We start from the raw sequence: 27,257 nt of genomic DNA, 5'->3' as shown, positions 1-27,257 counted from the left end.
CATTGTCTGCTTAGAAATCCATTGCTTATATTTTTGTTATTTCTCAACATTATTTAGATTCAGTCTGATCACATAAAGTTCTTGCCACATGCAAAGTTTGAACCTTGTAGTTCTGGACATTTCTGTCCATTCTGCTGACAAGTAGAAAACGCTAGAAACATGTGTTTCCTGTGCTCTTAAAATATAAGCAGATCAAGAAGCTTCCATCAAATGCATCTCCTGCATTTCATCCTTTGGATAAGATAGACAGTTGTGAGCATAAGAACAAGTAAGTTTATCTGGAATTTTAAGCTAACAAAAAAAAAAGAGCTAAAGGAAGTTATGATATTTAAAAATTAAATGTTTGTCACTGGAATTTATTATCCAGATTCATAGGATAAATTCGGTAAGCAAGTTCATGATCATGTTTCCAAATAAATGCAGTTCTTTTTCTCATCATTTGTAATCACTATTTCCATTTGAGAAAATAGATCACTTCCAAATTATCTGAATCTCTCTCCAAATAACCAGGCTTTTTTTTTTTTTTTTTACTTTAACAACATAAAATGTCTATGTCAGTGAATGCCATTTGTACAATCTGAATATACTCACTGACTTCAGTATCTCCTGTAGCAAAGAAAAACTGAAAAAAAATAAATGATATCCTTAAGATTTTTATTCTGGGCACCCACAAACACAATGGGAATAAAGAATGGGAATAAAGAGGAAAATGAGAAGAATAAGAGAAATGAGAAACAAACGAAACAAAGGAAGAAAGACAAAACAGAAACTTTAAATGAAGGATAATTTGCATGTATTCAAAGAAGCATCGATTCTGACCCATCTGATAGAATTAATCAGCAATAAGAGAACGCTGGTTTTTATTGTGGGTGGAACTTTCCTAAAATTCCAAAAACCTCTTGATATCACAAAACCCAAAAAATTGCTCTGCTAGATGTTTTTATACAAAGAATGTACAGATAATGTCATTCTAGTACTAAATTTAGCAAACAAAATTGATTGTGATTGATAAGACTCATTGACTCTTTTTTAGAGCCTTTAACTCAAATTTCTTCAGCATAAATGGTTTTTTGAAGTCACAAACCTAAAAGGAAATTCTTACTTAGATTTAATCATGTTTCTGTTGACACTGAGTTAGATAACAACATTTTAGAGATTTACGGCAGTTTGAGATGTTACTGAGATTCAATGCCTCAAATCCTGTTGTTCCTGCAGAGAGATCTCAATTTGAAACTTTAAAGTTTGAAAACCCGTCACAAAATGTACAAATTATTTCTATAAAATATTTTCAGTAAATTCTGTGTTAATTGATCCTACCGACTGTTTTCCAGCAAACGTTTAGCCAAGCTAAAGGACATAAGAGGAAGATAAGAATCCCGTGCTCTCTAATACCAATTAATCACTCTAGATTTAGTTATAGCATATGAAAAGTAAGAAAGGACACTTGTAAAATGCATAAAGTAGTTACCCAAGATTTAAGAGGTTTTAGTTATAGGCCTGGCTCTGATGCTGCCTAAATGTGAATTATTTTAGTTATACAATTGCATCAGAGTTTTTCTCACCTGAGAGATAAGGAGGCACTATTAGGAAGGGTCTCTTACTTTCAACTCTCAACAATTTTTAATTAAAAGTGTATTTTCCCTTCATGATATATAAATTTTAAATTCAGATTATAAAATCATATTTAGAGTATGATCTGCTTTGTAAAATTAAAGCAAAAATACATGCAGAATTATATATAGTAACATGTTAGTGATGCTTACATAATTTTTACATAAAATTTTTATTTTTGTATTTTGCCTATCTGTATTTTCCATTTTTATGAATGTATATGTGTTATTCTGTGGTTAGAAAAAAAGGATATTGCAAATAACAAAAATTAAGTCCTTTTAATGTTTATATAACACTAAGTATACGTCAGGTCATCAGAACTTTGGCATTCCGGTTTTTGGAGAAGTTGAAAGGAGGTAAGATATGGATTTAGCTTCTTCTCTTTCATGCAGAGCTTTAAAATCCAAGATTAGTCTATATGAGAACTCCAGTTTCTAGAATATACACCAAAGAAGGAATTTCTCTAGCACAATGTATTACACCATCGGCTTCTCCAGTTTGTTACTCCATCATCATCACAATAAGCTTAAAGCACTTCTTGTGTTAACTTTCCTGAAATGCTATAAAAGATACTGTACACATTAAGAAACGCATTCTTTTCCCCAAAGATAAATTACATTATTAGATATGGTCCATTGGACATGCAAATAAGTGGATTATGTGACCTATATAAGAGTGAGACTTTAGTGGAGCAAAATTTTTTTAGCTTTTGAAACCACAACCAAGGTATTAAAGATATCCATCATAGTGGGGCAAATTTTAGAAGGAGGTAAATTTGTTTAATATAGTCTGAGCTACCTAGGCCCAAACTCATTGAGACCTTGAATATGGGAATCAGAACTTTAAGGTTTATCTCTTTTTGGTTGTGACAAGGAAAAGCTGACCCTCAAAGGCAGAAGGCTAAGCCTGGCTCCACATCAACTGCTGACTTTGCATTGTCTGAGTGCATGTCCTCATTTTCTAACCTTACAGAAATCATACAAGATACACCAAGCAGGTCAGGCAGATTACCTTCAGTTTAAGGTGGATTCAGATGTCAAGGGTTAGTCAGAATCAGGTATCAGATAATTCCCAGATATTCCACATTCAGTATAATAAAATAGACATGACCTTCAGCATACCATGGACAGAAAATTGAGGGACCAATCTTATGCAATTTTAGAATAATTCTCTGGCTGATTCCTCTCTGTCAGAATAATATTCCTACTTAAAGATACTTTTCTGTCTGAGCTATAGGAGTATAGTCCAAGACTCCCGACCATGTCAGCCTCTTCTCTGGCAGAAGGAGGCAAAAGAAGGAAAAGAGGGTCATCTTTCTTTAGCATGTGGAGCCCTTTGATTTACCTAAGTTTAAGACAATAGTATAATATTTAAGGAGACATCCCCACCAGTAACAAGGAGAATCCCAGGGAAATGTAAGGATGGCTGGCTCCCCACAGCTCATCATAGCTTTAAGAAACTCTCAGTAATGAAAGGTCAATTGTTTTATCTTTACAGGAAGGTTAATATAAAACTGCAAATCCAAGTGACTGTAATCCTTCAAATATGTCAGTTCAGAAGGCTATAATTTTCCAGCAATGCTGTCCTTGTTCAGAACATCTCTGGGATAACTCTTGGAATTATTCTCACGTTTATGGGGGAGAAAAAAATGCAGTGTGTTATTACTTTGTGATCATGTCTTGGTTTTGCTACAAAGTGGAAAACACCTGGTTTGATCACCAACTATCCTTAGTTAATGAGAAAATTGTTGGGGGAAAAATCAAATTCACATTCAAACAATAAATGAGTGCTGCCTTTGAAGATATTGCAAAGATTGTGCTACAGGTCTTTGAATACCAGAAACATTTTCAGTTATGGCAGTGTACCACTAGAAAAAGAAATAAACTATTACATTATGATAATTGAGGAGAGGCATGTTCCTGCCTCACAACCATTCAAGGCAAGTAGAGATGGAGAGGAAGGAGATTTCCTCCTTACCTACCACTTGTGCAGGACTGCAGTGGAGTACCAGGCCCCTCTGGGGGATCAGAGCAGGTGTGATGACAAACTTTCACCAGGCATAATTTGAGTAACTGCACTAGAACCTAAAGAAAAGATATCGCATGCAGGCAGGTATGTAGAGCACAAGGAGGAAACCAGGCAGGCAGTAGCCGAATATGTCTTCATTGGGAAGGTGGGCCCACAGATGGGTGAGCCCCAGCTCCTAGGATAGAAAGATAGAGTTCAGGACAGGGCTTCTGGCCCCAGGGAAAAGAACTGTTTAGAGCAAGGCAGCCAAGAGAGCCCAAGCAGAAACTCAGTCCTCTCAGATCCAAGCAAAAGGGACCGGGGAAAAGCTGGGCCTTACCTGACTATGGAGGCAGTCCAGTGGCCATTTCCAAGACCAGGAGCCACGTGAGAGCTCAGCGATGTGAAATTCACTGAACCCAAGTCTTAGATAATTACTAGGGCTAAGGCTCTTTCAATGAAGTACTGAGACGTAAAACCTTTATAACTTCAATTAGGACTGAGGTGAAACAGAGCCCAGAGTGAGGTGAGACGGATGGGGGAGCTGAGATATTAGGAACACAGATGAAAGAAATTGATCAAGAAAGAGATAAAAGACATAAATAAAGTCAGCTTAGATGCCCAAGCATCTAAGGAGCATCGGAGGGAGGCCCAAGGTTTCTCTCCAAAGAGACAAAAACTAATTTAAATTCTGATAAGATTGTTTTACTCTACTGGAAAACCTTACATGAAAAATTCTGTGTTTCCTTTCCCTTCTGAGTTTATTGTCCTTCAAAAGATGCTATTGTATTCCATGGATTGCTGGGATTTGCCGCTTACTTTTTTTCTTTTTTTTAATTCAACTATCCAAGGTTAGTAGGGTTGAAACTAGACCGTGGTTTTCAAACATAAGACGACTATTGAGTCTTATTCTGAATGCTTCTCAGAAATATCATTTTTCTTGGTGTAACATCTGACATTTGGATCAATCCCAGAGACCTCTATCTCCAGCGAATCACAAAATATGGAATCAATACTGATATCCAATTTCCACTGTCATCATTTCTCTAAGCCAAAATTTCCTAACCTCAGAACTGTTTACTTTTTGGACCAAAGTTGGATTAAACAAGCACGAATTTTGTTAGAGGAATGTCTCTAAAAAAATATGGGGAGGGAGATGAGAAAATCTGGAAGAACCATCAGATCATGATGCAAATTTGACCCCTAAGTGAAGGATAGAAGGAAGAGAAGTTGGGTGGAATGGGTCTAGAACCTAGTGAAATCTAAATGGCTCCTGACAAGACTGTCAGGGCATCTTGATCTGAGGTGAGCATCTGGAACAGGCTTGCTTTAGCATTCCCGCCCTGCTCAGTCACTGACTGGAAGCAGTTCATAGGAAGCAAGATCTCAGCAAAAACAGAGCACCATAGACTGAATGTTTCTGTCCCACAAATTTCAGATTTTAAATCCTAATCAATTGGATAGTATTTGGAGGTGGGGTCTTTGGGTGGTGATTAGATCATGAGAGCAAAGCTCTCATGAATGGGATTAGTGCCTTCATAACAGAGACCCCAGAGAATTCCCTCTCTCTTTCTCCCACCATGTGAACACAAAGAGAGAAGATAGCTGTTATGAACCAGGAAGTTATCTTCTCTCGTCAGACACCAAATTGACCATTGCCTTGCTCTTGAACTTCCCAGGCTCTAGAAATACAAGAAATGAATTGTAGTTTATAAACCACTCTGTTTATGGTATTGTTATAACAGCCTGAATGGACTAAGACAAAGGGCAATGGATGCCAGAGTGCAGTGGCTTGGGCTATTGGTCCGTTACACTACTTACAGGAGAGAGTCTGTAAGTCTATAAGACTTAGGGCATAGTCCATCCCTTATGCCATGTTGATCCGCTTGTCCACAAAGGTTCAAGCAGCTCTTCTTTAGTGATTTCTGTGAGCCTTTCTTCTTCAAAAAAACTCAGAAGAGGGAGATTAATGGGATGAACAACTCTCATCACTGCAATTGATCAAGGCCACAACTGGTCCTCCTCTCTCCCTCCTCCCCAAACCATTCTAGATGCCTTTCCCTCATTCTCAACTATCATCTCAGCAGGTCTTGGTGGTTTACCTGGTCTTGTGATCCAAGCCTTAATACCTGAGGAGTTTGAGCCTTAGAATCATACCCTTCACTGTTCGGAGTTGTCACACGTTTGTTCACAGTTATAGTGGGACAAGAATACCAGGAAACACCTAAGTGGATCACCTGTGTTTCACCTGTATTCTTCTCTGTCACCATTGTGTAGAACCAGCCTTGGTCTCCTTGATCAGGACCAATTATCCCTGCCTGTATGATGACTCTGATTCCTGCCTGTTTACCTTGGAAACGGGACTCCAAAGTGTCCTAGTGGTCTCTGTAACATGTAATTCAGTGGGACACTTGTGTCTTCAAGCAAGAATGTGCACCTTTGGGGGACCAAAGTAGCAAAGGCAGGAAGCACAAAATCCCCAAATGGGTTATTGGAAGCTATGGCAAATGGACCCACTCTGCTTTCACCTCTTCATTCCTGAACTCGAGTTCTCTTCTTACTGAGGATATGGTATTATATAGGAGTCTCTGATTTAATCAATGCATTGCATCCTTAAGGATAATAACCCATTCTTTCAAAGTGCTTCCTCCATACTAACATTTTAGCTACAACTTTTGAAGGCCATTGCAGAACCCTATGAGGCCAGCTGCCTCTTGGGTACAAAATGTGATATGACCAGTGGATCCCATGGACATGAGTCCATTTCAAACCTCCTTTGATGTAAAGTGGGTCCGCTGGTCAGATGCTATTGAGAGTGGAATTCTATGTACATGGACCAGGCATTCAATAAGTCCCAGAATAATAGTGTTGATATGATGCTCTGAAGGCAGAAAAAGCAAATCCATCCTCAAAATAGGTATTGTTCCCTGTGAAGATGAACAACTGGCCCTTTCAGAATGGAAAGGTCTCAATGTAATCAACTTGTCACCCAATTGTGCCATATGAGAAGCTTGGTGTTGCTAACAATTTGGACGCTCATTAAAAGAAGTCACTAAATCTACTTTAGTAAGTGAAAATTCATACTACTGAGACAAAATGTCATTTCCATCTCTTCTACTCTATTCACATGTCCAGCATATCAGTTCTGGGGTGACTAGTGATGAAGACTGGCTAATGCCAAATCATTTTGTTCATTTGGTTGTTCAGTGCCTTTTCCATGGTGGATGCTTTCTGGTGGGCATTAATGTAAGACACAAAATCTTTGCACTTTGTGCCTGCTTCCACATGTCTAGCCATAAGACTCCAAAGACCTCCTTTTCTCTGACCTTCCTTCCAGGTTCTTGACCAGATGGCCAGGCCATTGGTCACCTTCCAGGATCTATATTCTCATTTCAGGCCACTTCTCCTTCCACGCAAGTGGATGATCGGATACATGGCTCATGTCTATATTCATTGGGAAGACTTTTCCACCTGACTGCCTTCAGGGTCGCCCCTGAATGAGGCCATGATGCAGCTACTGTCAATATTCAGCTTGTACCCAAGTACCAAGTCAAGCCACTTGTAAACAAAACTCTGACTTTTTCCTCCTCTTTCAGTTGGTCAGCTGAAATCAATTATAATCCCAAATTTAGCCATAGGCGCAAGCTGAGGGAGGGGCCCTGGTGCAACTGTGGTGGGTGATGTGGGAGTCTGGGCCACCTGTTTGTTTAGCTTTCTCATATCCTCTCATTCTTCTTGGGATCCATCTCAGATTTAGTATTTCCATCTTATGATAGCCTGCTTCTGGGTCCATATGACATTATGGCTTGGTGAAGCCAACAAAATCCAGTTTATAATGAGAAGTCCCAGACACACAGTCACTTGGAGTCATACGGCCAAGGGTTCTACCTCTATCATGGTCCAGTAACAAATCAAGAGCTTTTTCTCCAAGGACATATTATTCCCTGTTGAAAAGGGCCTGGCTTCAGAATCCTAAAGGTCTGCATTAAGATTCTCCCGCTGGAGTTTACCATATACTCCACACTGCATCTTTTCTACCACTGATGCCTTTGACACAATAGGATCTGCTAGACCACATGACCCAGATAGTAGGGGATGCTGCACCACAGCCTGGACCTGCTGTGGCACTTTTTCCTGCTCTGAACAGTACTCAAAGCTGGCAGCTGGCAGCCTTCCATACCATCTGGTGCATGGGTGGAAGCAATATCCCTAGATGTGGGATGTGTTGCCTCCAGAACTCAAAGAGGTGTACCAGATGCTGTTTCATTTGTGATAGGGGATATAAGATGCAGCAATTTGTCTTTTGCTTTGGAGAGGATATCCCAGCATGCCCATGACTACCAAACCTCTAAAAGTCTTCACTGAAACTTCCCAACCATTAGAGCACATATTTTCCCAAGACACCTCACACTAGTCACTTCTTGTTCAACTTGTCCAATCATCATGATGTTGTCAATGTAATAGATCAGAGTGATGTTCTATGGGGTGTACAGGCAGTCCAGATCCTTCAGACTACACCATCACAGAGGGTGGCAGAAACACAGATCTGAGACAAAATTGTGAATGAATATTGTTGTCCCTCCCACATGAATACAAACTGTTTCTGATCCTCTTTTCTAATGGGAATGAAAAAGAACATATTAACCAAATCCGTGTCTTCATACCATGAACCTGAGGACTTAATAAAACGCTCTAGGAACAATACCACATCTGGGATAGCAAGTGCTGTTTGGGCTGATACTTGATTAAGTCTATGGCAGTGTAGAGGACTGCCAGAATCTGTTCAGTTTCTAAGGAACCAGATTGGTGAATTAAACAGAGATAAAGTAGGAACCACCACCCCTGCATCCTTTAAACCTTTAATGATGGCATTCATCTTCATCATCCTCTCACTCCAAAATATATGATATTTGGATTTATTATCTTGAATGAAGTGAGAAAGATGTTGGACAATTTGAAAAGTTTCAATTTGGCCTACTTTAATAGCTCATATTCTACAGACCAGGAAACCTATATGGGGAGTTACTGCAATTTCCAAATACATCAACTCCAATTGTACATTTAGGGACTGGGAAAACAACCACCTCTGGATGGGTTCTTAGGATTCTATCTATTACATGACACCCACAGGCTCTCATTCTAACAAGGGATACTATGGTGACACTTCAGGTCTCTAAGTACCGATGTCAGCTCAGACCGTGTGTCTATTAATTCCAAATAATGAGTGGTGGTTCCCCTCTTTCACATCCATGTAAGCAATCATAAGTCCCTTGGGGAAGGACTCAGGGAATTATCTCAGTACATTCTTGCCATAGTGCTGAAAGGTCTTTCCTCCTAGTACCAGGCCACCTCTTCAGTCAATGGGTTACAAATCTGAAAACTGGCTCAAGTTCAGGAACTGCACAAAGGATTGTGACTTTTTAATGGAGTAGTTGTTCTCTGCTCTTACCCGTATTTATTTATTTATTTATTTATTATTACTATTTTTTTTTTTTTTTTTTTTTTTTGCAGTCAGCCTCCTGGCTTCCCAGAGCTCCATCATCTTCATGGATGTCAACAAACTCAACTCTGTGACTACCTCTGTTGCCATAATCTCTTACATGCAAAGGAGGAAACAACTGTGGTGCTGGTGCCCCTCTCACCAGCATATTCCTTATAACCCTAGTGAATGATTTGTCCTCTGGTCCCTGTCATGGACCATCAACCTCCTCTGGTGGATCTTCTGGTCTCACATAATATATCCATTCCAGCGTGTCTACCTCTTCTGTCCCTTTATTCATCTACCATCTGCTACGGTAACTCAGGCGCTTCTACTTCATGACAGTAGGCTATTTTTTATCCAGCCTTCTAAGAGCCACCCAGCAATGAGTTTGCCCTATCACCTAACAACTTTTCTAGAGTGTTAAATATCAGGTCTCAAGAAAGTGCCCTTAGGTCCATGAATTCTTGCTTATCTAGTCTTACATTTTAGCTCCCTTGATCAAGCACCCTCAAAATCAAATCCTAGGAGTATTCCCCTGGCTTCTGCCAATTAATGCTGGCTAACTATTGCAATTCCTTAGGCATAGAGTCTCTTTCTTAACTTACCAGGCCCAGCATGACCTCAATCGTAGTTATTGGCTTGGCAGGCAAGAGAGGAGAGGGCAGATCCTGGATCCTGAAGGTGGCACCTGTTGCAGGGGTGAGATTTCTACAGCATTTTCCAGCACTGTAGAACTGCTAGCCTTTACTGTGGAAGGTGAGCCACCTCTGTAAGCCCAGAGGACCTGAGGGAGTTGAAGAATGAACATCCTCAGGGTACCATCCAGATGTCCCCATCCCATGTTGCAGGTCCCTGACCTTTGTATAATTTACCTGCTTTGGTTGAGAATTTAAACATCTCTGGAGCTCTGTGACTCTAACAATTGAGTCTTCAGTCTGCCCCTCAGCTACATCTGTCCTACTGCAGGGGATCTGGGCCACTTTGAGGGTGATCACAGAGGTTCTCTGGCTCACAAACTTAGCAATAAACTGCCTCCACTCCTTAGTCTGCCAACATCCTTTTTGTGGGGCATTAATGCAACTGTCTCTGTATGCATTATTCCCTCCATATTTTTTAATATCTTGGATCACTGCACCTTACTCACTACTACCCTCCACCTGAACATTTTCACAGGCCACCACTGGTGAAATCTTTAGCAGCTTGTGCCAGGGACAATCTGTAGTTGCCCTGACTGTGTCCTTTTCACCTGCTGTTTGGTGGAAAAGCCAGTCCCAAATTCCCAGTTTACAGCCTGGGAATTTGTGCCAAACTGGGAGGCTGAGGCAGGAGAATGGCATGAACCGGGAGGTGGAGCTTGCAGTGAGCCGAGATCGTGCCACTGCACTCCAGCCTGGGCGACAGAGCGAGACTCTGTCTCAAAAAAAAAAAAAAAAAAAAGTAGTCTTTATCTGGTAAAACACATAGTGCTCCAATAGAAGCACTATGGGAAAAACAAACAGGTGCCAAAATGGGATTAAACATGCAAGGATTGTAGTAGGGGAAATGTCTGTGAGATAAAATGAGGAGGGAGCTGAAAAAGGCTGGGAGAGAGCCGTCAGACCCTTGTGCGCTTCTACGCCTGATTGAGAGAGAGAAGGAAGGCTGGGTGGAACCACCCCCAACTGCTATATAGTCGAGGAAGGTTCAGAAAAGCCTCCAGAGAATTCTCATGCTAAAAACGGCTATCCACGGAGTCCTGCCTCTCCCAGGAAGCGGCTGCTTCAGTGTCCCTGCTGCATTCAGTCATTGACTGGGAACAGCCCATGGCAAGCTTGAAAGTTTTTAATTGCACCACAAATACAGGGATGGACGTCAGAACACAGCATCTGGGGGCTTTGGTCAGTTATGCTCCTTGTAGTTGGAGGTCCAGAAGCCTGGAAGCTTGTGACTTTTTTACTGTGAGCTCATCTTCACTGCAATTGTTTACTGTTGACATTCCAGGACATTCGGGTATGGAGATGTTCTTATCAGGCAGTTTCCAATTTGCTTCTGTCTATGTGTTTTACCAGATAAAGGCTACTTTTTTTTTTTTTTTTTTTTTGAGACGGAGTCCCACTCTGTCCCCCAGGCTGGAGTGCAGTGGCGGGATCTCGGCTCACTGCAACCTCCAACTCCCGGTTCACGCCATTCTCCTGCCTCAGCCTCCCGAATAGCTGGGACTACAGGCGCCCGCCACCAGGCCCAGCTAATTTTCTGTATTTTTAGTAGAGACAGGGTTTCACCATGTTAGCCAGGATGGTCTCGATCTCCTGACCTCGTGATCCACCCGCCTCAGCCTCCCAAAGTGCTGGGATTACAGGTGTGAGCCACTGCGCCCGGCCCATAGAGACTACTTTTAATGTGATTTTCTTGGTTTGGCTTACTTACTCCATGCAGGGAGTTCTAATTCAAATCCCATGAACTTTTGTAGTAGGCTTCCTTGCAGCTTCCCAAAACAAGAAGACAGAGTTTTTCTAATCTCTGCTTCATGGGTAGGTACCACAGTCATTCATGGTTCCTATGTGTGTGCAATAAATGAAATTTCATATTTCCAAATAACCAGAAGAGTGAAACTGGAATGTTCCTAACAAAAGAAATGATAAATTATTGAGGTAATGAGTATCCCAGTTACTCTGATTTGATCATTACATGTCATATGCTTCTATCAAAATATCACATGTACCCCTAACTATGTAAAACTAGTATGTATCCATCACAATTAAAAATTTTTTAATTGTTAAAAAGAATCTGGTCCCAGGTTTTATCTTAAAATTAATTTTCAGGCCAGCCTTGGTGGCTCATGTCTGTAATCTCAGTACTTTGGGAGGCCGAGGTGGGAGGATTCCTTGAGGCCTAGAGTTCGAGACCAGGCTGGGCAACAAAGCAAGACCCTGGCCGGGAGCAGTAGCTCACACCTGTAATCCCAGCTCTTTGGGAGGCTGAGGCGTGTGGATCACCTGAAATCGGGAGTTCAAGACCAGCCTGACCAACATGGAGAAACCCTGTCTCTACTAAAAATACAAAATTAGCCGGGCATGGTGGCACATGCCTATAATCCCAGCTACTCGGGAGGCTGACCAGGTGAATCGCTTGAACCCGGGAGGCAGAGATTGCTGTGAGCTGAGATCGCACCATTGCACTCAGCCCGGGCAACAAGAGTGAAACTCTGTCTCGAAAACAAAACAAAACAAAGCAAGATCCCATCTCTACTAAATAAATATTTAAAAGATTAATTTCCAGCAGTGGGACCATGAGTCAAAGAATTTTATGGCTTTTAATATATATGTAGAAAGTATTAGGCAAAATGCATCAGGTTGCATGCCCATTAGCAGCCTACAGATTTTGCAACTTTTCTAACATACCTATCTTTTTTTAAAAATCTGTTAATTCAATAAATGTGAAAGTTTTCTCATTATTGTATTCTGTTTTTATTCATTTATTTGGGGTCATAAAACTGAGCATTAACTGACCAAAGAGCAACAGCGACCTGAGGTGCTGACCTGAGAACTGTTTAATAATAGTCCACAGAATGGTCAGGATGAAGACCCAGTTTCTCTGGAGGTTGCTATCCGCCTCCTGAATCTTCCATCCACTTGCACCCTGCTCTTTGGCCAGACCAATCCTGTGAACCTACCAGGCTCTCTGAAACTTTGATTTTCTCCTTCTGCCTGAGCTACCCTATTTTTCATTAACCTGATGAAGTTCTACTTTTTCCATGCAGTCTTTCCCCTCTTCCTTTTCCCTCCTCTCCACCCTGGTAGATTACCAACCACTCTTCTGCCATGACTGTATCTTATAGTTACTTCTTTCAACATCAACAACACTCCATTGCCCTTGTTAATTTGCAAATCTTCTCCCCATATTCTATTCCTTAAAGTCAGGAACCACATTGGTTTTATTGTTATGCCATCAGGATTGTGAACAGTAAGTTTGCACACAGTAGATACAATACATAAAGTGTTTCAGAATTATCTACTAGAGGGGAAAAAAGTGGCATAGCATTACATTCATGTTTTTTTTCCTCTGTGTCTGCCCTCTTTGCATTTCTTTTCCTCGGCCAATCAGCACACTCAAGTGTCTACCCATCTTATGGTGGATTCTCTAAGGCAACAACAAAACCTTCCTAAAATGTTAAAAAGCCTAAAAGGTTTCCTAAAAGCCTAAATAGTCTGAGTTCACATGTTTTCGAGGTTCCAGGCAGGTATCAAAAAATCACAATGAAAACCCAAATAATCAGGCACCAAAATGTAGTTTTTTTAAATGCAGATATACAGTGTTAGATTGAAAAACATATAGATGTCAAATCAGAACTTTCCATTTTAGTCTAGACACACAGCCCTACTTTTACTAGGATGCTAGCAGGAATGCTGCTAAGACTCAAAGCTGCTCTTATGAATCTGTAACTTCTAAATTGCATTAGAGTTGACAGCACTTGCTGAGCCTCCGGTATGCATAAAGAGCAGGCTTTAAATGGTTTCCTGATGTCCATGGAACAGAGACTTTCAATGGGATTGAAATTGATTAAACAACAATAGAATGCCATTTTTAAGATTCATACATCACAGCCTTTTTAGCTTTAGGTGAAGTGAAGTTATAACTTCCATGAACATGTGCACAACCCCGGCCATCCCCAGCAGACAGTGCAGCAATGCTCTTTTTCTCTCATTCCCAGAGTAGTAGCAGCTTAACAGAGAGCATGGAGTATAAAAGGGAAGTCCTAATGAGAAGGCCTTCATCCCTTTTACCACCTCTATTCTCCACAGTTCTAAGCCCTCACATTGGTCCAGAAGAAAACTAAGGCTTGTCATGTACTTGAATGTGGACCATTACTTTAACCCTAAAATTGCATGAGGAATTGGATCTGCTTGGAGGAAATCACATAAAAATATTTGTAAGCTGAAAATAAGTTTAAAACATTTTAAAACATAATAACCTAGAGTTTCTGTGGCTTTGCTAAGCCAAAAAAGGGGGAAAAAAGGAAAGAAAACATACTTCTCATTTCTAGATTTGCATCATCTAGAGTAACTGAATATATGTCCAAGAGACTTCCTTGGGTCTCAGGCTCCAGTAAAGTTGAATTTAAAATAATTTGCATCTGCTCATTTTTCCTACAGCTTATAAAGTTATGAGGGTGAGTGGAATTACATCTATAAAACAGAGGAGAGTCTTGAAGCCAAGTCTGGTCAGGAGAGAAAAGGAAGCCAGAAAGTCTGCCTAACAAAATCCCTGCTTCTCTCCTTTCACCCTACAGCCCCTCGATCAACAGGTACGGTTGAGTTCAAGGCACCTCCTTATGTAAGTTACTTGAGTGACTCGAGTTCCTGTTCAGCTTTGTTTGGTCCTGGAAGATGGACTAATCAGAATCGAACATAAAATCACAGGGAGGACTCACAGACTCTAGACCTACCTAAAACACACTGAGAAGTGTTGTCACTGACTCCTACTTTCTTTACCAGGAATTATTACTCACTTGTGCACCATGTAGTCTGAACTAGAGAAAAGTACCATAATGGAAGACATTACCCATAAAGTTTACAAGAGGAGACAATAGGAAAGATGATTATGAACAAAACTTATGAAAGCAGATATTTATATGCCCATACTTAGTATATGCGTAATGAATTAAATGAATTTGATTTTCATTCACACAAAGATAGTGGAATAAGACTGATGATTTGGATGTAGAAAAGAAAGATTAGATCATGATCAAAAGAAACCAGTATAAAAGAAGATGAGGGCAGAAAAACACTCTGTTACAAAGTTATGTACCCGCAAGGAATGTGACTCATAAAACCAAAAGGATACATGAGGAGAGTATTTATATTCATTTTTTACTATTTTTATTACAAAATCCATGCATGTTAAGTACAGAAAAATTTTTAAAAACTCATATAAGCAAGAGAATTCCTATACCCATAAATAATGTGTTAGCCATGATATATGTATGCATACTAGACCATGAGCAAAGGACCCTATCAGTCTTGTTCACAGCTGATAACTCAGTGGATATCCTTTGGATTAATGAATTTAGGATGTTTTCCTATGCATATATACATATAAAATGGAGTTATCCCATACACACTCTTTTGCACTTGGTGGCATATGACAGACATAGTTCCATGTCAATATATCTCCGTGTCAGTATATTTCCATCTACAGTATTTGATTGCTGTATTTTATGACATAGATGTACCATAATTTACATGACTGGTTCCTTTTCTGTCTGAGCCCATTGGTTGGAGGCATTTCCTCCTTTTTATTGTTCATTTCTGTCCCTCCTTTTCCGTGAGCTCTAATAGTAGTCTCACGCTTTCAGGAGCGTTTTGGTTTCCTGAAGAACTTGTTAAAAATTCAGACTCCTGAGCCCCATCCCTGGAAATCTGAATTCATTTGACTAAAGGGGGTCATGGGAAACTGTATTTTTTTAGAAGATCCTAAGTGATTGGTCCACAAGGGGGTGGGAAGACCACACTGTGAGAATCACCATTTGGTCAAGCTACAGAATACTATAGGCATATTTCCACTCCTTTTCATTATTTGCAACCCTCCACCCTCTGGAAAGCCTGATCCTATTTTGAGAGAAATATATAAAAATCTGCTTCCAGATCCCAGAGATGCAATTTAAAGGATTCGATGCTTATGGATTCTTAACCATAGAACAGGCCAACATATATAGTCAGTCAGAAACATGCAGGTCTCAACACATCTGCTGCTTCTGAAAACAAGCAAGCATTTGAGACAAATCAGTGACAGAGGGACACCTCCCAGGTCATGATAAAATTTTATCTGCTGATAAAATTCTAACCTCATTACAATTTTACAGAGACTTTTGGATATGTGTGTGTTCGGTTAATTAAACCTTTCCTTCAGTTAGCCCACAAAAAAGTCCAGAAAGATCAGAAAGCATACTGGGAACCTCCTTTATCGTTTGTCTCCCAGACTTGTCCTCCTACCTTCCTGCCCCTCCACCACTGCCTCTCACCCTGGTCTATGGCTTTGTGCTCGGAAGGGCTGCCACAGGAAGGGGGATGGAGAAGTGTCACTTACAAAGTGTTTCAGTTGAGTAAGCTCCTTTTCCACAGTCAGACTTGGAACCCCAAGGCTTATTGGAAGCCATATAATAAATCCTGTGACCAATCAATCACCGTGTTAATTGACAAGCATGGGTAGGAACCGTAATAGCAGTGGGAAATAAGGTCTGATCCCTGTAATGAGGAACGCAATGGAGCTGGAATCATGTTCTAGCAGAAGCAGAAATCAGCCAGCTCTGGCTGCCACCATCTCTCCCCAGAGTGGCCGCAGCAGCCCTCTGATTGATGTCTTTGCCTCCTATGAGTCCCCTCACCTCTTCTCCAGAGGCTGGTGCAAATCTGAGCATGTAAGGTATCTTCTTAAAACCCTTCCATGACTCTCCATGACATCTGGCATAGAATCCAAACACTTCAGCAAGGCTATCAAAGTCCCTCAAGATCTAGCCAGTGTTTTTCTCTCTCCAGACTCACCTCCTGTCTGTCCTCCCACAGCCCTCCCCTCACGCATCCCCACACAGGCCTACTACATGCTCCAGCCATAACCCCACTCTGTGCAGATTCTCTGATTCACCACACTCCCTCAACTCAGGGCCTTTGCCACACACTGATTTCTCTGCTTGGAATATTCTCTATCACTCTTGCTGCTTCTCCTCTTGACAAAATTCTGCCTAATTTTTTAGGTCCTGTTTTATACATTGTTCCCCCAGGAAACCTTCTTTCATCCTTATCCCTTGTAGTAGTAGTAGGTTGAATAATGGCTACACAGAGACATTATGTCCAAATCCCTGGAACTTGAAAATGTTACCTTACTTGGAGAAAGTGTCTTTGCAGATGTAACTGGGTTAAGGATCTTGAGATGAAAGGATTACCCTGTATTATTTGGGTGGATCCTGGATACCATCATAAATGTCCTTACAAAAAAGAGGAAATTGAAGATCTTATAGAAACATACAGGGCAGATGGTGACGCAAAGTCAGAAGCAGAGACAGGAATGATGTAGCCACATACCCAGAAATGCCGGGGAGCCACCAGAAGCTAGAAGAAGCAAGGCACTGATTCTCCCTAGAGTCCCCAAAGGGAGTGTGGTCCTGCCAGATTTCTAGCCTCCAGGACCTTGAGAGAATAAACTTTTGTTGCTTTAAGCCACCAAGTTTGTAGTAATTGGTTACAACAGCCTCAAGAAACTAATATGCCCTCCAACCTGGAAGAGTTCTCTCTTTCCCTCTTTTCCCAGGGTACTTACAGCACTGAACTGTTATCACCTATTTACTTGACCTCAGACTCCATGAGATTAGAATTAGGAACACTGTCTGCTCCGTTCCCCACGGTATCCTCAGTGCCCAGCACAGGGCCTTTCACACAGGAGAGGATCAATAAGTAACTGTAGAATCAATAGATGAATGAATGAATAGTGGAATGAATGCATGCATGCACAGGGAAAGCTTTGTTTAGAGCAATAAAACAGGGATACCTGATAACTATTATTTGAAAGGCTGTTATTTAGACAGGGAGAGGAAATACAAATGTATTGAATGTCTGCTGTAGCAGCCACTATGGCAGATGACTAATGTCCGTTATCTCATTAATACAACAATTTTTTTTTTCTTTTTTGAGACAGACTTTCACTCTCGTCACCCAGGCTGGAGTGCAATGGCGCAATCTCTTGGCTTACTGCAATCTCTGCCACCGGGGTTCAAGTGATTCTCCCACCTCAGCCTTCTGAGTAGCTGGGACTACAGGCGCCTGCAACCACACTTGGCTAATTTTGTATTTTTAGTGGAGATGTGGTTTCACCATATTGGCAAAGCTGGTCTCGAACTCCTGACCTCAAGTGATCTGCCTGCCTCAGCCTCCCAAAGTGCTGGGATTACAGGTGTGAGGCACCGTGCCTGGCCAATACTCACAATATTCTTAAGGAGTAGGTATTACTGCCCTGGTTTTACAGAAGAAGAATTAGGCTCAAGAAATTAGGTTATTCACTCATGGTCACATAGGAAGAAACAGACATCTGTGAGGACCCTGGGGTTGTAATGAGACCCACAGGGTGGAAGGCACAGTAGAGGCAGAGTGAATTTAGAAAGATTTTCTTTGTATTAATAACTAGAGCTATCCAACAATGAAACGAGTTGTAGAAATCTAGCAGAGGATTAGTAACCTACAGCCCATGTACCAAAACACAAGTGGAAGCTGGCAAAGAGCACGGGCTTTTCTGAGACCCTCTCTCCTGTTGATGGGCCGGCAATACACGGGCCCTCTCCCTCTCCTGAAGCCTCACTCTCGCAAGGACCAATACTCAGCATTAGCCTAAACTTCCTCCCCGTCTCCTGACACTAGACCAGGATTCAAACCTTCAGAAAACCACTTCTGAGAGTTCTCTGAGCCCTGCACAACATTTCCCAAAGTGTGCTTAAGCCTATCAGGTATTCCATGAAAAATGATCTTCCCTGGAAAAGGGATTTACTCCACAAGGACTCCAAGACAATGTATGAATGATCCTGTTTTACTTTTTAATAAAATTTCTGAAATAACTTGTTTTCTCCTCATTTATCTCTTCCTCTCAAAAGCCGACTGCCAAAGATCAAATCAGGAAGTCAAGAGTGCAGCTGGACTTGTGACCCTCTATCCAATAGGACCTCTCTCCTTCCTCTCCACATGCAGAGATACGTGAGCGTCTCTTAGCATTTTTATGTAATCACTTTTCTTGACTGTTTGGTATTATTGTTGCTTTTCTCCTTCTCTTATCCTCCCTATGAGATTGTAGCTCCTTAGGAGCCAAAAACAATATTTTGTTTCTCATTCTTTGCAGCACTGTCTTCATTTCATAGCATGTGGCAGTCAATTGCTCAGAGAAGTCTGACTATATTATATATATATATATTTTTAATTTATGTGAATCTCATTATATTCTACTAATGGGTTAGAATTTCTTGGTGACAGAGTAATTAGTACTTTCTGAATTCATATTCAATGTGACAACCTCTCAGTTTGGAAAGATTCAACTTACTACATGCAGAAATCACAACCAAAAATTTAAGACTTTTCTTTATTGTTTATCAATTTAAACAGTTCCTTTTTATATTCAGACACACCAATATATTTCTTGATTGTTGTTGGGTTTCAGCTTTAATTTTTAAATTAACACACAGCAAAATCGACTTTTAAAAATGAGTATACAGTTCCATGAATTTTAACACATGTATAGATTCATATAACTATCACTATCAGAATACTGAACAATTCCATCATTCCCAAAACCTCTCTCATACTATCCTTTTTCAGTCACACTTGCTCCCAGCCCTAGCCACTGTCCCCATGTCTTTCCCCGTCATTATAGTTTTGTCTTCTGGAGAATGCCAAATAAATGGTATCATATACTATGTGGCCTTTTAATACGAGCTTCTTTCACTTAACATAATGCTTCTGAGATTCATCCAAGTTATGTGCATCAGTAGCTTCTTCCTTTTGGCTGATGAGTAGTAAGTATTCCATTGGATGGATGTCTCATAGTTTATCCATTCAGCAGTTGAAGGGCATTTAAGTTGCTTCTGGTTTTGGTGATTATGAATAGAGCTTCTACAAACATTTATGTACAAGTTTTGCGTGAACGTAAGTTTTCATTTCTCTAAGGTAAATGTGCAGAAGTGGGATTGCTGGGTCCTATGGTATGTCTAGCTTCATAAGAAACCGTCAAAGTGGCTACACCATTTTTGCTTTCCCACCAGCAATGTCTAAGAGTTCTGGTTGTTTTGACTCTTCATTAGCACTTGATATTATCAGTATATTTTATTTTAGCCATCATAATAGGTATGTAGTGATATCTCATTGCTATTTAGGTTTCTACAACATTTATAAGTGGAAAAACTCAGTCAAAGTTAGGGAGGGTGTTATCTAGCAAAACATATGACCCCACACTTCATTTGATTTTCCAACATCCTTAAGAATATAATGCAGCAGTTGCTTTATAAAATATCCAAGGATAAGCTCATCTTTGTATTATTTTCTCCATCTATATGTGAAGTTTACCTGTTGGTGTATCATGGTAGAGCAACTGAACGCTCCAACAGAACCTAAGCAGAAATTGCGCACGGACGTAACAAAATGCAATTTGCCCCTACATACAGAAAAGGCAACATGGTACAGAGCATGAAAGAGGTAGGTCACTCTTCTATGCATTGTCTCAGAGCTGGGTTCCTCTTCCCAGCTCCCTTGCTCCCTATACCCCAGCCACACTTGTCCAAATTCATCCCCACTCCAAAGCTTTGGCACAATTTGTCCCCTCTGTCTGAAATGTTCTTTCCCCATATCTTAGTAAGACGGGTCCCTGCTGGCCATTCAGATTTCTGCTTAAATGTCGTCTTATCAGTCACATCAATGATCTCCCATCCAAACGGTAGCCCCACAAGTCACTCCCTATTGTCATCATGCCGCTTACCATTGCCTGAAATTATCTTGTTAACTATGATCTGTCTTTCTCTGCCAACTCAACAGCTCCAGTGCCGGGAACAACACTTTATACATAGTAAACACTCAGTAAATGTGAGCTAAAGGGGTGGATGACAGAATGGATAAACACACGTGTAAGAAACTCTCTTCTCGCAGACACTGCTGGGGGGAGGTTACTCATGGTACTTGAAGCATAAGCCCTGACCGGAACTTGGTCTTCACGTCTTTGAAGCATTGATGGGAAGGGTAAAAACTAGAACCATCGTTTCAAGGCTGTAAGCACTTTTCTGGCTTGTGAGGCAGAGACTCAAACAAACGTTTGGTACAGACCAATCTGTCGTTCTGGGAAAATCGCTGGAGCAGGCCTTTTATTCGTAGAGCAGAGACCCTAATCATAAATACAGATGCCTGAGATGACGTCACAGCAGGAAGCGAACTGCTCTTCTGAGAATGTAAAAAGTTGTCTGTAGGGTGGGCAGACTATGCTTCCTCTGAAGAAACACTTCTTTTCTAAGAATGAACTTGGATGGTGCTGTGTCTGCCCACTTGCTCTGGTTCTCATGGAGCACCGTTTTCTGCACTCATGGGCAGATCTGTTGCTGAGGCATTGAAAATGTAGGATGTACAGATTTTATTTCACTTCATGTAAAAGCGGACTGACATGGGCTGAGTGGCGCACAATCAGGACTCTGCTATGATACCCCAATCTGCGTTACTATTGAAGCCGGAGCAACAAAACTTTGCGAAAGGTTTAAATAAACAAATACATACAGCTGCTCTCACTGTCTTGGATCTGGACCCTGAAAAATTGACATGTTTTCAGAGTGCTCCTTACCAACTGCTTTTCTTCATGATAAAATGACAGTACTTACAACCAACAACAGCATCCTAAATTATGGCAATAAATCCTTCCTCTTACAAAATAATTTGGCTTGGCTCTTTAGTGACATGATAAATATTTGTTGAGTGCCTATTATATGCCACACACCTTGTAGGCACTGAGAAAACAATGGTGAGCAAAACAGACATTATTCCTACACTCATGTATCTCATAATAGTGGGGAAACAAGTATCAAATACAACAATCCAATTACAAACCATGAAGAGTGCACAAAAGCCATGGAAACATTTAACAGAGAGGCATCGCCTCATCTAAGGCATGAAGGAGGCCGTCCTGAAGAAGTAATTGTTCTTGAGCTGAAATCTCAACAACAAATGGAACTAAACTAGGCAAAGAGGAGGGGAAGAACATTCCAGGCACAGGAAGTAGTATGTATGGAAGTCCTGAAGGAGAAGAGAACATGATATCCTCAAGGACTGGAGGCCAGCCAGGCTATGGAGGGAGACTGAGGATCCAAGATGAGGATGGAAATGTGCAGGGGTCAAATCACATAGGCTCGTGGGTCATGTTAAGCATCTTTGCCCTTATTCTGAGAGCCATGAGAAATTTTGAAGGGATTTGGGAAGATCACTCTGGTTCAGGGCAGAGTTCCTATTCGAGAAGGCAAGAGATAATCCAGAAGAAATATTTAGGAAGTGTACCAATTAGCAAGTTATGGTCCCTCAGCTCACATCGACACTACTATGATTTGTGATGCTGAGGCTGGGAGTCTGCAAACTACATTTCTGCTTTTTTTTCCCTTCAACTTTTATTTTAAGTTCTGAGGTACATGTGCAGGAGATACAGGTTTGTTACATTGGTAAATGTGTGCCATGGTGGTTTGCTGCACAGATTAACCCATCACCTAGGTATTAAGCCCAGCATTCATTAACTATTCTTCTTGATGCTCTCCCTCCTGCCTCCACCATGCGACAGGCCCCAGTGTGTATTGTTCCCATGCCCCTTGTGTCCATGTGTTCTAATTATTCAGCTCCCACTTATAAGTGAGAACATATGGTGTTTAGTTTTCTGTTTCTGTGTTAGTTTGCTGAGGATAACAGGTTTCAGCTCCATCCATGTCCCTGCAAAGGACATGATCTCATTCCTTTTTATGGCAGCATAGTATTCTGGATCTGTGTTAGACTCTGTCAGTAGAAGGTGTTAGAGGGAGAACGGCAAGGCTGAAGCAGGAAGCAGGGACTTACTCCATGTTTGTGTGGATGTCACCCCAGGCTCACTTCTTCACCCCAGCAACAGCAGAAGGTGTGTCCATTAGCAGCAGCTGAATCCGCTTTGCAGTTTTCTTAAGACTTGCCGAACCAGCTTCACTGCCCCTTATTCTACTCCCCAGAGACATCAACACTAGCCAACTGGAGACCTCCCCCAGAGGTCTGGGTCCCAGGTTACAAGACTCCTTCTGTAAATTTCTAAGTTTTAGTAATTCTAACCTTTTCCTTTTGTTCCTCCAACCCTAGGAGTAGTAGCTGCAGCTGCTTCCTCCGAGATACATTAGCATTCTCCTTCTGCTTCTCAATTACCCAGTTAACCGCATTATGCCTGGTTAACAACTCTTTTTTTTTTTTTTTTTTTTTTTGAGACGGAGTCTCACTCTGTCACCAGGCTGGAGTGCAATGGCACAATCTCGGCTCACTGCAACCTCTGCCTCCTGGGTTCAAGCGATTCTCATGTCTCAGCCTCTCAAGTAACTGAGATGACAGGCATGCGCCACCACACCCAGCTAATTTTTGTATTTTTAGTAGAGACGGGATTTCACCAGGTTGGCCAGGATGGTCTTGATCTCCTAACCTTGTGAGCCGCCCGCCTTGGCCTCCTAAAGTGCTGGGATTACAGGCGTGAGCCACCACGCCCAGCCAACAACTCTTTATGTAAGATTCTCTCTGTTCAAATAGTTGATGTGGTTTCTGTCTTCTGCCTGGACCCTAGCGGATACAGGTCACTACTAGCACTGAAACGAACAGGGATAAAGTTGGCAGGTAAAATGGGGAAATATCATTTTTATCTGAAGTTTCCATCCCAACTTGATTACTCCATAATTGATTTGTTCTTTAAGATTATGAGGAGAGGGACTTTCTTTCAAGCTATTGGTAAAAAACTGGGTCCATAATAGATACCTAATAAATATTTACTGAATAAATTAGAATGGACTTTATAAAAGTTTAAAGGGTCTCAAGAGACATCTTTACAATTTCTGATTTATTCTACCATCTTAAAATATATACCCATATATGTTTAGAAATAGGTATATCTAGACATCAAAGTCATAAGATATAATGGCCCATGCTAAATGTATTTTAGCACAGTAAAACACTCCCATGCTATTTTAGCACAATAAAATACTATATACAGTATATGTACCCTGTACATATAAAATACAGTAAAATACTCCCATGCTATTTTATTGTGCTAAAATAGCATGGGGGTAACATCAAATAATTTTAATGCAGAATTTTATAAAACACCCTTCAACCCTTCTGGTTGATATGAGGCAAAAGTTATTCTGCCCAGCTTGATAAAAGATTCATTTTAATATACTATTTTCTAAGCAAAAATGAAACACACAGCTATTGTCTGATTTTAGGACACAACTTTAAATGTTTTAGGAGAATAAAAGTTATGAGCTTTCATTTGTCTGGGTTATGAAAAGGCAGACTTATATCCTCAATGCTATTAATAACATATTTAAAAATGCTCAATACATCTACAAAAATGTTAACTATTTTTCAAGAATGTAACTTTTATTAAATTTTTAGTTTAATTTAAACTTGCAATAATGTCTTTCAATGTTCGTTTCACTGTACTAATCAAGGTTCTCAATTCACAGAACCACTACTCTATGTTCAGTTCACCCATTTTTTTCCCTTGAAATATATAAATTTTCTGTTAGAAAATTAGCCTATTAGATCCTGGCTCCTCTTTCCACATTATGGTATCTAAAGCCACATCATTTTCCCTTATCAGTTGCCAAGTCCTATCAATTTTACCTTCTCAATTCTTTCACATCCATACTCTCCTATCAATTTCCTCTTCCACCACCCCAGTTAGTCCTTTGTTACCTCTTACTTGGACTACTAAAGTAACCTCCTAAATAGAGTTGCCAGTTTTAGCAAATAAAAATACAAGATACTCAATTAAATATGAATTTATTGCAGATAAACTACAAATACTTTTCTAGTATAAGCATATTCCAAATATTTTCCAAATATTGCATGGAACACATTTATACTAAAAAAAATTCTTATTTATCTGAAATTCAATTTAACGCAGCTTCCTATATTTTATCTTGCAATCCTAACTCCTAACTCATGTCTTTATCCTCTCCTTGTTTCAATCCACCTTTCATATGTTTCTACATATATCTAAAATACAAACTTATGATCATACCACACCATCACTACCACCCTGTCCATGCTTTTAATTTTTCAGGCAAAGGGAAATCATTGAAGACTTTAAAATTTAAGCAGCTTACCTTAGTATTTAAGGCTATCATAATGTCCTCTTAAAATGCCATCTTGGCATTTTAACTTAATTGTATCTTGTCAACATGTGCCAACTTCTAGAATATATTTTCATCCTTAAGGGTCCACATCAGAAACAGAGAGTAATACTGCCTATATAGAAAGCTCGCAATAAATGTTTGCTTTTATTGTAACTTTATTATTATAATTATCAACAGCGTCAAGACTTCATGCAAAGAAAGAAAGTGAACAAGAGAAAAATTGGAGAAAATAATTGATCTGATTCTTATTGCACATTTTCTACATGGAACCCAACAGCTCCAAGCTGGAAAATGATATATTAGTCTATAATAAATGTACAAGTTATTGCAGAAACCAGCTAACAATGCTAAATCTTGGACACATGAGAAATTAACTAGAGTTGTCCAGAATGGAAAAACTTAGAAACAAGCCACCAGTCACCTATGCACTAGTGAAATGAAATCCCTCTTCACCCATACCCATGCTGGCTCCAAAAATAAACTGCAGTTGTCTTTCTATTATCCTTGGGCGTTAATTTGTTCTATTTTTATTGTAGGGCCATTTTGGAATTCTCAGAGTCTGTCCTTTATTCCAAAGCTTGGGTATATAGCTTGACTTTAATGTTAAATACACATTTTAGTTTTCCAAATGTGGTTTTAAAAAATGAATAAATAAAATAATCTCAACCTTCCCAAATAAATTTTATAAGTTTATTTACCAAAAAAAATTTCCACTGAGGTCCCAGTTTTTATATTACATTCCAATTGGATACAATATTAAGCAGGGTAGATATTAATTTTATTTTTAATGACCCTTTTTAAAAACCAGTAACCACAGTGCTTGCATCATGCCTTTTTTCACCCTTAATATCACCTTACATGGAAACTTACCCTGAGAAAAGAGATTGCCTTCTGAGAAATGATATAAAGCAACTTACAGTATGGGTGTTCAGTGACTCAAGAGAGTGAGAGAGAGAGACAACCTACATCTCCGTGCACTTTAGATTTACCAGTTCACACATTTCCAAGTACTCTGCACAGATGTTTTCAACCCGCTTCATTCTAAAACCTTCCAAAACCGGTTTTCCTACTTCGAGAACAGTGAGATTGCTTTCCTATTAAGAATACCAGATGTCAGTCATAATGGAATCCCCACCATCGAAGTGCTCGGGGACAGTGAAGCGTGGGCATGGTCAGGGCATGTGACCTCATACAACTGGGAAATGACTATTGTTCTCACCGGGTCATTCAGTCCCCATGATCGTGAATGGATGAGCCAGCACCCTCCCCTCCGAGTGTTGTCGAGTGGGCCTCCAGGAAATGAAATATCTCCACCAACACCAAACCCCAAACCAATGAGAGCAGCATTTCTGGCCTTATTCATACCCAACTCAGCTCTATGGAAACAACACTGCTGGCTTGCCAAGAAGCCAGAAATAACATTTCCTCTACTGGTTGAGGCAAATGCTGAGAGACACCTTAAGAGGTTACGGAGTTCATGCTTTTCTACCTAGAACTACATCTTATTTGCAAAATATTCTGGAGGCTCATACTTTGGGTTGGGGGAAAAAATAGCACAGAGAAGAGAACCACTTATAAGCTTCATGCAAATTTGTCACTGTATCTCCATCACTAAACACCGTGCCTGTCAGGAGAGCCGACTGTCAGCTCTTCCCAACCCCACATCCACTGACAACAGATCGGTTGTTTGAAATGAGCCATTGGGAGTGTGTACACCATGGAAATCAGCAAACACAAGTCGTCCTCCTCTCCTCTCCGCTCCTGGAGAACCTGTGATTTCACATTTATCAGCCTGACATTGGGCTCAATCACTGTTTACGGTTGAAGTGTATGGTGTGCCTTTTGTATTCCAGGTGATTTATGCCATCTTTAAGTGAAATATGCCATCTCACTTGATTATCACAACATTGAAAGGTGGAAATAATAACTGGCAGATGTGAATATAAAATGTCTATGATATATCTCCTCCCTTTCAGGGTCAGGGTTCATTGTTATTGTCTTCATTTTGCCATATAGTTGAAGAGACTGAGGCTCCACAAGATTAAGTAACTTGTCCAAGATCATCCAGCTAATATGGGGAATATCCAGGACTTGTATAAAGCTTATGGAGAATATCCAGGACTTGTATCAAGGCTGGCTGGAGTGAAACCTCACACCCTACCCCACAATGCCAGCTGGACCCTACAGAGACATTGCATGAAAATTAAAATATCTCCTACCAGCTTAGTTGCTGGAAGCAGTACCACCTTGCCCTTAGACCCAGGCAAG

General features: G+C 40.5%; 1 long non-coding RNA gene across 1 annotated transcript; it reads right to left on the bottom strand.

Moving 5' to 3' along the window:
• Positions 1-512: 512 nt before the first annotated feature.
• Positions 513-4,518, bottom strand: LOC110740928. Its single transcript, XR_002516243.2, has 2 exons — positions 3,959-4,518; positions 513-3,814 (listed from the first exon to the last, which is right to left on the bottom strand). It is a non-coding gene; the product is annotated as an uncharacterized LOC110740928 (long non-coding RNA).
• Positions 4,519-27,257: the final 22,739 nt, after the last annotated feature.

The sequence above is a fragment of the Papio anubis genome, chromosome 10 (genome assembly GCF_008728515.1).
Source record: "Papio anubis isolate 15944 chromosome 10, Panubis1.0, whole genome shotgun sequence".
NCBI classification, from domain to species: Eukaryota; Metazoa; Chordata; class Mammalia; order Primates; family Cercopithecidae; genus Papio; species Papio anubis.
This window is presented reverse-complemented; position numbering and strand designations above follow the sequence as displayed.